We start from the raw sequence: 12,414 nt of genomic DNA on the forward strand, positions 1-12,414 counted from the left end.
TTCTTCCATCTGAAATCTTATGTACACAGCAAACTTGTTCAATGGCTTCAGGCTTCCGGACAACAAACGTGATAATACAAACCCTGATCGCTCACTTCTGGAGGTACTGGCACTAAAACCTTCTGGTCGACCAACTCCTTCAAAAGTGACAAGAGAGCTGAAGCGTCTTCTCAGATCTTTTGGAAGAGAAGGTAGAAACCTTCTCAGAGGGAGGCTGCCCAAAAACTCTAGCCGATAGCCTTCTGATGTGAGTTTTTGAATATATACAGTGAGATTTAGCCACTGCAATGGGAAGCGCCCCAATAAATAGAATCCTTGTGAGCTGCTATGTATTCAAATCAACCCAATGTGGTAAATTAAAATGTGCCACAATATAGATACAAATTCCTCACCAAAAACATGTTAATAAAATCAAAAATTATATAACCATGAGGCAGCAGCAATGCACTATATAGACTCTCATATTAGTCACAGAACAAATGATAAATAACATACAAGTGCTGCGCTGGAGTGCTAAACCCCCCTTTTTACAATAAACTCTTCCACCTAATTAATCCCAAAGTGATCACACTGGCCAGTTATGTAAAATTATATAAATAAAAACAAATGGTGAAAAAAAGGAGTGTTGCACTAATGTGCTAAGCACTCCCTTTCCCATAAAAAGTTGTCAGACAATCAAGCCTGAGAAATTACACTACACAGAGTTGACAGTAAAGTGACTAAAACGTAGGTACACACACATCGAAATTTTGATCTGTGTGTGACCCTTTCTGTCCGACAAAAGTCAATCGATAGATCGACTTCTGTCACATGGAACTGTTTGAAAACCTTAATTCAGTCATCTGCTGCAGTGTATTCTGACGGTGAAGGTGTATTTGGCATGCCCAACTGGGACAGGGGCTTTTGGAAGGAACTGCAGGCTAGGCTCTTGCCTACTGACAATGTGCCCTGGCTCTATTCTTTGGGAGGTGTGTGCCTGGGGGACCTTTTGGAGCAGTTTTACTTTGGATTCAAGTCCATGTCTCCAGTTTTACTTTGGATTCAAACCAGCATTGACTGTTTCAACCTCCTCCTAGAACGTAAGGAACGTAAGGATGCCCCATTGTTTGATGGAAAAGAAAATGATCAACCTACAGAGGACTGAATTCAAAGACACCCTGAAAATCAAAGTGAAAAAATGATGCAGCAGGCTAGTCCATTTTGCTGAAATTTAATTTCAGCAACTCACAATGGTACTCAGTAGTTTGAATGGCCCTCATGTGCTTGTATGTATACCTGACAACTTCAGGACATGCTCCTAATGAGACGATGGATGGTGTCCTGGGGTATTTCCTCCCAGATCTGGAGTAGGGCATCACTGAACTCCTGGACAATTTGAGGTGCAACCTGGCGGCATCAGATGGACTGAAACATGATATTCCAGAGGTGTTCTATTGGATTTAGATCAGGCCAGTGTGGGGGCCATTCAATTCCTTCATCCTCCAAGAACTGCCTGCATACTTTCGCCACATGAGGCTGGGCATTGGCGTGTACCAGGAGGAACCCAGGACCCACTGCACCAGTGTAGGGTCTGACAATGGGTTGAAGGATTTCATCCTGATACCTAATGGCAGTCAGGGTGCCATTGTCTAGCCTGTAAAGGTCTGCGCATCCCTCCATGGATATGCCTCCCCAGACCATCACTGACCCACCACCAAAATGGTCATGCTGAATGATTTTACAGGCAGCATAACATTCTTCTTGGTTTCTCCAGACCCTTTCACGTCTGTCACGTGCTCAGGGTGAACCTGCTCTCAGGCGTGAAAAGCACAGGGCCCCAGTAGTGGACCTGCCAATTCTAGTGTTCAATGGCAAATGCCAGTCGAGTTCTATGGTGCCAGGCAGTGAGCACAGGGCCCGCTAGAGAGCGTCAGGCCCTCAGGCCATCCTCATGAAGTCTGTTTTTGATTGTTTGACATTCACACCAGTGGCCTGCTGGAGGTCATTTTGTAGGGCTCTGGCAGTGCTCATCTTGTTCCTTCTTGCACAAAGAAGCAGATACCGGTCATGCTGATGGTTTAAGGACTTTCTATGGCCCTGTCCAGCTCTCCCAGAGTAACTTCATGTCTCCTGGAATCTCATGCATGCTCTTGAGAGTGTGCTGGGAGATAGAGGAAACCTTCTGGCAATGGCACGTATTGATCTGCCATCCTGGAGGAGTTGTACTGCCTGTGCAACCTTTGTAGGGTCCAGGTATCGCCTCATACTACCAGTAGTGACACTGACCCTAGCCAAATGCAAAACTAGTGAAAAACAGTCAGAAAAGATGAGTATGGAAAAAATGTCAGTGGCCTCCACCTGTAAACCATTCCTGTTTTGGGAGTAATTTCATTGTTGCCCATCTAGTGCACCTGTTGTTATTTCATTAACATCAAAGCAGCTGAAACTGATTAACAACCCCTCTGCTACTTAACTGACCAGATTAATATCCCAGGAGTTTAATTAACTTGATGTTATACTCTGATTAAAAAATGTTCCTTTAATTTTTTTGAGCAGTGTACAATGGCTCAACTGGGAGGATTCCTCCAGCTATCTCACTTGCATAGATGGTAGGAATCCCGCTGGCTGAACGGAAAAAAAAACTATGTGTGCATACCCAGCTTAAGTGACACAGGTTAACCACTTCCCTCTGGAAGATTTACCCCCCTTCCTGACCAGGCCATTTTTTTGTGATATGGCTCTGCATTACTTTGACAATTGAGAGGTCATGCAATGCTGTACCCAAATTAAATTTATGTCCTTTTTTCCCCCACAAATAGAGCTTTCTTTTGGTGGTATTTGATCACCTCTGCATTGTATACTTTTTGTGTTATAAACAATAAAAAAAGTGACAATTTTGAAAAAAAACTATATTTTTTATTTTCTACTAAAATTTTAAAAATTTCCTCATAAATTTAGGCCAAAATGTATTCTGCTACATATTTTTGGTAAAAAAAATCGCAATAAGCGTATATTAGTTAGTTTGTGCAACAGATGTAGCGTCTGCAAACTATGGGACATATACTGGAATTTTTTTTTTATACTAGTAATGGTGGCGATCAGTTACTTATAGCAGGACTACATATTGCGGCTGACATTTTTACACTGACACTTTGTGGAAACAGTGACCGTAATACAGTGATCAGTGCTAAAAATATACACTGATTACTGTACTAATGACACTGGCTGAGAAGGAGTTAACATCTAGGCTGATCAAAGGGTTAAGTATGTGCCCAGCTATGTGCTTATTGTACACTAGGTGGTGCTAGAACAAGAGGAAGTGATGGATCATGTTCCCAGCTCTGTTCTTCCTCCCTGCCTGATGATCTGTGGGTGCCCCAGATCGGCTTCTGCTTGCGTCCCCATGAGACGGAAGTGCCATATCATGTATGTATTCGTGATTTGGCACAGGAGAGCCGCCCTGTAGCAGTCAAATTGCTATGTCACACAAGGAACTCTGGTGTTTGATGGCCAGTTTAATATAGTAAAATAGGGCAGATGATAACTATTCAGGGTGACTGATCAGACACATTGATGCTGGCTGACAGGCAGGCACACTGGACTGGGCAGGCATGTAGGCCCAGAGTTTAATTTTGCTCTGATAGGCAGATAATGACTGCTAAGGGTGACTACTGGTCTTGGCAGGCAGTCAGGCAAATGCAGGGATGATTCTAGCTCTAATAGCTTTAATAGCTGGAAAGATGGTGACTGGTCAACTCACTGGTGATAGCAAGCACATTGATCAGAGAAGGCTACTTTGCAATATATATGAATAAAGGTATTTGTGCCTCTAAGCAGTCCTGACCAGACCCAAGGTAAAGGAGTGAAATACTACATCCAATGTTTTATTATACTGCAGAATATTTGGCACGGGTTGTTAAATGGTGCAGACACGATGATTGCAAATTGTAGGTCTTACTTGAATAGAACTTCTCCCCCATTCCATTGTCAGGACTCCCTTGGGCCAGAATGCAAGTGCCCAAAAACCAGCTCAACCATCCTCTTATAGGTAAAGGATTGTAACAATATGGTACAGTACCCCCATAGCCTTAGCTAAATATTTCCTTCAGCAAAGCTTTAATTGTTGGTGCTGCAGTACCCATGTGGGCACCTTAATGCATGTATCCTGGGAGTGTCCTGTGAAAGAACAGTTCTGGCATCAGGTTATGGAAATTATTAAACAAATCATGGGTTTTGCACTATCCCCGACCCCACTGCCTTTCTTCTCCATCTTACACACATGTCCCGGGAGAGATATAAAAAGTCCATGTTCACTAATTTACTGAATGTTGCTAAAGTCTATATCACTGTTGTCAGGGAGCGAGGAGCCAGACACACAAGGAGGTGCAATTAAAGGTACGGTAGGTTTATTAATATAAAAATAAGACAAGAGTCTATGCAAGTCCAACAGCGGAAATCATAGCCAATGCCGGGGTCAAGAGCCAGGAAGAATCGTCGCCAGAGCCAGGATCAGGAGCCAGGAAGAATCGTCGCCAGAGCCGGGATCAGGAGCCAGGAAGAATGGTCGCCAGAGCCAGGGTCAGAAGCCAGGAGGAGTCTTAGCCAAAGCCGAGTCGGTATCCAGGAAAGCAATGAGTAGCTAAACAGGAGCTTGCTGTTGTGCAACAGACAGGACACGAATGCAATGGACAGCCACAAACAGCAGACTTATATGTGATAAGCCGCCACCTCCTGGGGGAGGAGCCTCAGAGGCCTGAAAGCATAAAGGATCCCACAATGCTTTGCAGACACCTAAGATAGATGCCAGCACGTGGAGCAGCACAAGGTCTGAGGAAAGGTAGGACCTTGACAGTACCTCCTCCTCAAGGGCCCCTCCCCCTCCACGGCTCAACATAAGGCTTCTGTGGAAAGCGGGCGTGAAAAGCGTGGAGGAGGGCAGGAGCATGAACATCCGCGGAAGGAACCCAGGAACGCTCCTCGGGACCATAACCACGCCAATGGACCAGGAATTGCACCCGACCGCGGACCAACCGAGGGTCCAGGATGCGGATCACCTCATACTCCTCATGACCGTCGACCCGGATAGGATAAGGCCGAGGCGGAGAGGCAATAAAGCGATTACAGACCAGAGGCTTCAACAGGGATACGTGGAAGACATTGGAGATACGCATCACAGGAGGAAGAGCAAGGGCATAGGCAACCGGGTTCACCCTGCGGAGGATGCGGAAAGGACCAACAAAACGGGGGGGCCAGTTTCGGTGCGGGCACCCGAAGATTGAGGTTACGAGTGGACAACAACACCCGATCTCGGGCAACCATCTACGATCAGCCTGGAGCTTCTGGCGCTGAGCTGAGTCCTTCAAGGACCTCTGGATCTGCCCCCACGAGGAACGCAGGGCAGCAAGATGGTTATCCACAGCCGGAATGTCCTGTGGCGAGAACAACTCAGGCAATACGGCGGGTTGGAACCCATAGTTGGCCATGAAGGGAGACATCCCAGAGGAGGAGTTGACAGCCGAGTTCCTCGCAAACTCTGCCCATGGCAGGAGATCGACCCAATTGTCTTGATGGTCAGAAATATAGCAGCGAAGGAATTGTTCCAGGGCCTGGTTGGAACGCTCCGCAGCCCCATTGGACTGCGGGTGGTAGGCCGAAGAGAAGGAGAGCTTGATACCCAACTGGGAGCAGAAGGCACGCCAGAACCTGAACACAAACTGGCTCCCACGGTACGAGACAATCACCTTAGATAACCCATGCAAGCGAAAGATCTCCCTGGCGAAATCCGTAGCCAGTTCTTGCGCAGTCGGCAATTTCTTGAACGGAACACAATGGCACATCTTGGAGAAATGATCAATGACCATAAGAATGACCGTATGGCCTCGAGACGCAGGGAGGTCTACAATAAAATCCATGCCCAGATGTGATCAGGGATGTTCCCCATTGGGAATGGGTTGCAGAAGGCCCAAAGGAAGATGCCGAGGAGATTTATTCTGGGCACAGGCAGAACATGCCGCTACATATGAGGCGATGTCAGAACGGAGAGATGGCCACCAGAATAAACGAGAAACAACCCAGGACAACTGGTTCCTCCCTGGATGACCGGCGGTCTTGGAATTATGGTAGGTACGCAGCAAGTAGATGTGCAATCCCTCAGGTACGAAACATCTACCAGCTGGTCTCTCAGAGGGAGCATCAGTTTGAGCCACCAAAATCTGCTCCCCAAGGGGAGAAGTCAGGCTGGTACGAATGGCAGCCAGCATCTGATCCGGAGGTATGACAGAGGTCAGCTCAGAGTCCTCTCTGGACAGCTCAGGGTATTGCCGTGACAAGGTCAGTGAGAATGAGAACCGGAACCTCAGAACCCTCGAGCAGGTGCCTCCATTCCTTGAGAGCCTGAATAATGGCCCAAACCTCCCTGTCTCCAATCTGGTAGTTGCATTCTGCGGAGGAAAGCTTCCTGAAGTAGAACCCACAGGGAAGTAGGGGTCCATCGGGCGACCGACGCGGAGACAGGAGGGCGCCTACTCCCGTCTCAGATGGATCAACCTCAAGGACAAAAGGCAACCCAGGATTGGGATGAGACAGTATCGGAGCTGAAGCGAAGGCGGATTTCAGAGCTTCGAAAGCTAAGATGGCCTCGGATGACCACTCGTGGGGATTACTGCCCTTCTTGGTCAGATGTGAGAGAGGCTTGGCCAGCGTGGAGAAGATCCTGATAAACTTCCGATAATAGTTGGCAAATCCCAAAAAATGCTGAATGGACCGAAGACCACTGGGACGAGGCCACTGCAGAACCGCCAAAACCTTCTGAGGGTCCATGGAAAATCCCACAGCGGAAATGATGTAGCCCAAAAAGGCAACCTGGGATCAATGAAATTCACACTTCTCGAGCTTACAGAGAAGCTCGTTCTCACGTAATCGTTGCAGCACTCGCTTAACATCCTGGATTTGAGACTCCATGGACACAGAGTAAACCAGGATGTCGTCCAAGTAAACCACCACGCACTGCTGCAACAAGTTACGAAAGACATCATTAATGAACTCCTGAAAGACCGCAGGCGCGTTACACAACCCGAAGGGCATAACCAGGGATTCATAGTGGCCGGTTCTGGTGTTGAACGCGGTCTTCCACTCGTCGCCCTCCTTGATCCGTACGAGGTTGTACGCAGCCCTAAGGTCGAGTTTAGTAAAGACCGTTGCTCCCTTAAGGCAGTCGAACAACTCGGTTATCAACGGAATTGGGTAAGCATTCTTAATCGTGATTCAATTGAGACCCCTAAAATCAATGCAAGGCCTCAATTCACCGCCCTTCTTTTTCACGAAGAAAAAGCCAGCTCCTGCTGGAGAAGTAGACTTTCGAATGTGCCCCCGGGAAAGCGCATCCGCAACGTACTCCTCCATGGCCTGATTCTCAGCAACCGAAAGAGGATACACCCTGCCACGCGGAGGAGTGGCACCGGGTTGTAAGATTATGGCACAATCATATGGACGATAAGGAGGCAGAGCACCGGCGCGCACCTTGTCAAACACGTCCAGGTACTCCCCATAGTCAGTGGGCAACACAGAGTCCGAGGAGGCACACAACACCCTAACAGGTCCACGGATGCAACCGGCCCCACACTGTGTAGACCACGAGAGAATCTCGGCCGACCGCCAATCAAAGGTCGGATTGTGCTTCTGAAGCCAGGGATATCCCAAAATCACGGAGTAGTGCGGGGAAGAAATTACCTGGAAACAGGCCAACTCCCTGTGAACAGCCCCAATAGATTCTTCCACCAGCAGGGTCTCGTGGGTAACCTGCGGTGGTTGCAGGGGCCTGCCATCTATCGCCTCGAGGACCAATGGAGTAACTCGAGCCTGCAGAGGAATGGAGTACTGGGCAGCAAACAAACTGTCCATAAAGAACCCGCCAGCACCAGAGTCTACCAACGCCTGGGCCGTCACTGAGCCTTCCACAGGCAGTTCTTTGGCTGCAATCTCGTTCTTCAATGCATCTGAGAGACCATGAGAGAAAGCAGCCACCAGAGCCTCATTGTTCCAACCCACCTCTGCCACTAGGGTACGAAATTCTATGGTGTACTCGGCAACGGTTCGTGAATCCTGATGCATGGACATGAGCAGCTTAGCAGCAGAGGCGGAACAAGCAGGTACATCAAATACCATACAGAAGGAGGCAACAAAACCGGCAAACTCGTAAATCACAGGTTTATTGTTCTCCCATAAAGAATTTGCCCAGGCCAAGGCCTTGTCCGAGAGCAGCGAGATTAGGAAGCCCACCTTTGACCTCTCAGTAGGAAAAGTGTGGAGTATCAATTCAAAATATATGCCACTTGGTTAAGGAAGCCCCGACACTGACTCGGTTCACCCCCAAAGTGCTGTGGAAGGGGGGCTGAACCAGTCATACCTCTGGGCACCGCAGGTGCGGCAGCAGATGCGGAGGTAGGCGCAACAACGGGAGCGACCACAGGAGTGACAACCGGCCTAATAGCACCAGGAGCAAGGTGCGCTGTGCGTGCAAGCAGCGTCTGCAATGCCTGAGCGAATTGAGCCAACAAGAGATCCTGCTGATCAAGTCTGGCAACCAACATAGGGAGCGGGGGCGTACCTGCACCGTCAGGATTCATGGCATTCGTGTAGTGTCAGGGAGCGAGGAGCCAGACACACAAGGAGGTGCAATTAAAGGTAGGTTTATTAATATAAAAATAAGACAAGAGTCTATGCAAGTCCAACAGCGGAAATCGTAGCCAAAGCCGGGGTCAAGAGCCAGGAAGAATCGTCGCCAGAGCTGGGATCAGGAGCCAGCAAGAATCGTCGCCAGTGCCAGGATCAGGAGCCAGGAAGAATGGTCGCCAGAGCTGGAGTCAGAAGCCAGGAGGAGTCTTAGCCAAAGCCGAGTCGGTATCTAGGAAAGCAATGAGTAGCTAAACAGGAGCTTGCTGTTGTGCAACAGACAGGACACAAATGCAATGGACAGCCACAAACAGCAGACTTATATGTGATAAGCCGCCACCTCCTGGGGGAGGAGCAGCAGAGGGCTGAAAGCATAAAGGATCCCACAATGCTTTGCAGACACCTAAGATGGATGCCAGCACATGGAGCAGCACAAGGTCTGAGGAAAGGTAGGACCTTGACAACTGGCAGCTGGAAAAAACCTACCCCCTCTCACTCCGACAATGGTTTGACAGGGAGAATGATATTCAGACCATGGAAGACCTTACTGCCACCCTGAGGGACATCTCCGCAGACCAAACTGAGAAATGGTTTTACTGGGAAGAATTTAAATGCTTGTCCGAATACAAACAATGTCGTTGAGAGGCTATTACCACCTTTTCAACCCTCATTTTATTGTTTTTTTCTGCCTTGGGCTGGAACCCTGAACCCCTCCCACCCTCTTTTTTTTCTCTACTCCCCCTCTGCGATCAGAATATGCCCCTCAACATGTGTCAGGGATATCCTTATTCAAACTGTGGAAAATTACGAGTTTGACCGAATGTGTCTATACATGGAGGGGTCTCCAAACCTTCAAAACAAAGGGTCAGTTTGTTGCCCTTCAAACTTTAGGGGGCCGGATTGTGGCCACTGGGAATAGAAAATGCCCTGGCATTGATGGGAATAAACAATGCCATAGGCTTGATGGTCAGTGGGAGTAAAAAAAATTACAATATTGTTTCTGTGTGACTAGAACCGCTAGTCTCAGCGCATAGGAAAGACGTCACATCTACCAGAAACATGATGCCTGGCTCCACTGCTAGGAAGCTTCCTCACCAGCCTGAACCTTCTATCACCAGCCTGGCAGTCCATCTCTCTCCCAAAATCATACCAAATAAATGTAAAAGAAACACAATCGTTGGATGTATAAAAGGGAGATAAAAAAAATTGATTCTAATATAGTTTCGCCTCTGTATAAATCACTTGTAAAGCTACATGTAGAATATGAGATTCATATTTGGTCACCACATTAAGAACATAGATTCTTAGAGAAAATATGGAGAGGATTTGAAGACAGGCAACTAATCTAAAATAATGTAAGAAAATGGTTAAAACAATAAAGGGTACATGCTGGAGATGTCGGTGAAAACCAGCTACTCCATGTTTCTGGAATTGCTCCCTGCTATGTATTTTCTGGTCTGAGGTTTACAAATTGATTCTTAAGTTTACATCCATAGATCAAGGGACAAATTCCATTGGCTATCTACTTCACCTTACCAAGGTCTCACTGAAGTGATAAAAATCTTACCTGATCATTCATCTACTTAATATGACCCACGCCTACATCCATGCCATGTGGAAATAAACTACACCCCTTTCATTTTCTCTGTGGTTTACCAAAGTTAACCAAATCAAAACATTGGAATACTTGTCTGCTTCTCTCCATAAACAAGAATAACAGCTTTGAGACACAGGATTCCCATGAATAGACTTAACCCGCCCCTCTTATGGATCTATGATTCTCCCTCCAATGTTGCCTGACAATAGTGACCCTATCTATATATTTTAATTTATTGATAGCTTTCAGCTAGTGGCCCATGACTCCAGGGCTACATATTGAGATCCAAAATTCGGGTAATACAGCATGTAGCAACTTAGTATTTCAAAACACAGATTTTTTTTTTTTAAATATTATTTTGTTGATCTGTCATTTAATAACATATTGGTCAGAGAAGTGGGATTGTGATTTGAAGGAACCCTTTATAAACAGAAGCATAATCACATATACTGTATCTCCTGAGCATGCTTGTTCCTTAGTTGTCTTACTTGATCAGTACTTTCTAAGTCACTGATTTTCAGAAATGGGATCTGAATCGACAACGTCTGCTGCATCTGGCAGTAGCTTTTCTTGATAAGCTACCTGGGATGCTGGACAGCAATTTATTTGATGCTTTGAACAATCTTGCCTTTTAACTTTGTTTCTGTTGACCCTTGAACTCCTTGCTCCTCCCATGAACTTCCTATTTAAGGTGTTACTAAACCCACAACAGTAAAATCAGTCTGTGTATGCTGTAAAGCATGCATGTTATACCCACTTTGGAACCTAAGGGATTAATCCTCTGCATTGTGTAAAGTGAAAAGGCTGTTTGATCCTGTCTTCTCTGATACTCCCTTCTTGACTGTCCCCAATCCACCTGCCATAGTATACAGCAGCAGTGGTAAGTCAACACATGCTCTGTTTGGTGTATATTGCTAGTTTTTTTTTTCCGGGGGGGGGGGGGTGTGCATGCGATCAGTACAGGGCCAATCAGTGCTGTTCAGACAGAGGGTCAGGGGTCATGCAGTCTAATAGGACAGTCGGAGAAGAGTGAAAACTCCTCCTGCAAGATTAACCAGTGATCGGCCAGACACTAAAACAAGTCACAAGACTGCTATATACTGATGAGAAAAGGTATCTAGCAGTTTATATTTACTAAAATAATTGCATTTCCATGTTCTGTGTACTGTGGCAGACCAGATATAGCGAATGTAGGGTCATGGGTTTAGAAACAGTTTAAGCCATGCCTTTGCACTTCATGATTGTCAGGTTGTTGTCCAATATCTTTCTCCTTTGCATACCTGCAGCTGTCCTTCTCTCCACTGCCTAACTTTGGCTTGCTCCTTGACTACACTTCCACTTGATCCCCACCTGCAACCACCTGTTACTGATTTTTGGCTTGTTCCTTGACTACGCTTCCACTTGATCCCAACCTGCAACCACTTGTTACTGACCTTTGGCTTGTTTACTGACTATGCTTCTGCTTTATCAGTGTAATATCTGTCCTCGGCTTGCTCACTTGTTGGTGGGGCGATCCTGAGGACAACAATCTGGTATTAGCATGCAGCAAACCCCATCTCCACCATCAGGAGCTCTGGTAAATACTGGTTAGTGCTTAACCCCTTGGCGCCGGTGCCTCCCGGCCCTTTAAGGGTTTCGGGAGGCGGGGCGGGGTTTTAGGGTCATGTGACAGCCGTGATTCGCTGTCATGGCGGTCACGTGATCAGGAAAGGTCGAAAGAGGAGATCGGGACCTTTCCGTGAGTACCGAACACGCATGCTGGGAGAGCGCAGGGTGCGCGCTCTCAGCACATATCTGTTTTTTAATAGAACGCAAATGTGCCGCCGCTCGGCATCTAGGCCCAGACGCCGGGAGGCCGCTCATTTGCGTTCAGCCGGCACCAATAGGTTACACCCCGCACCTCACTTGAGCCCACATCATCTGCCAGAATGACCTGCTTGTGTGCTTATCCTGCTCTTAGGTGGGAGCCTCTCTACTGCTATAGCTACTGGTCTCTGAGCCTGACCTGACTGTGACACTGACACAGAACAAATATGAAGGTTGGGAATTCTTTAGTCATTATTTTCTCATCTGAATTCTGTTGGCAAGCTCTGTATTTCTGTTAGTGCATGATTATTTTTAATGCACATATTCATTATACAGACCATGAAGTTTTCATGCAGAGTTGT

Source organism: Staurois parvus, unplaced genomic scaffold (genome assembly GCF_062004578.1).
Source record: "Staurois parvus isolate SC_StPar_1 unplaced genomic scaffold, SC_StPar_1.0 ptg000541l, whole genome shotgun sequence".
NCBI lineage: Eukaryota > Metazoa > Chordata > Amphibia > Anura > Ranidae > Staurois > Staurois parvus.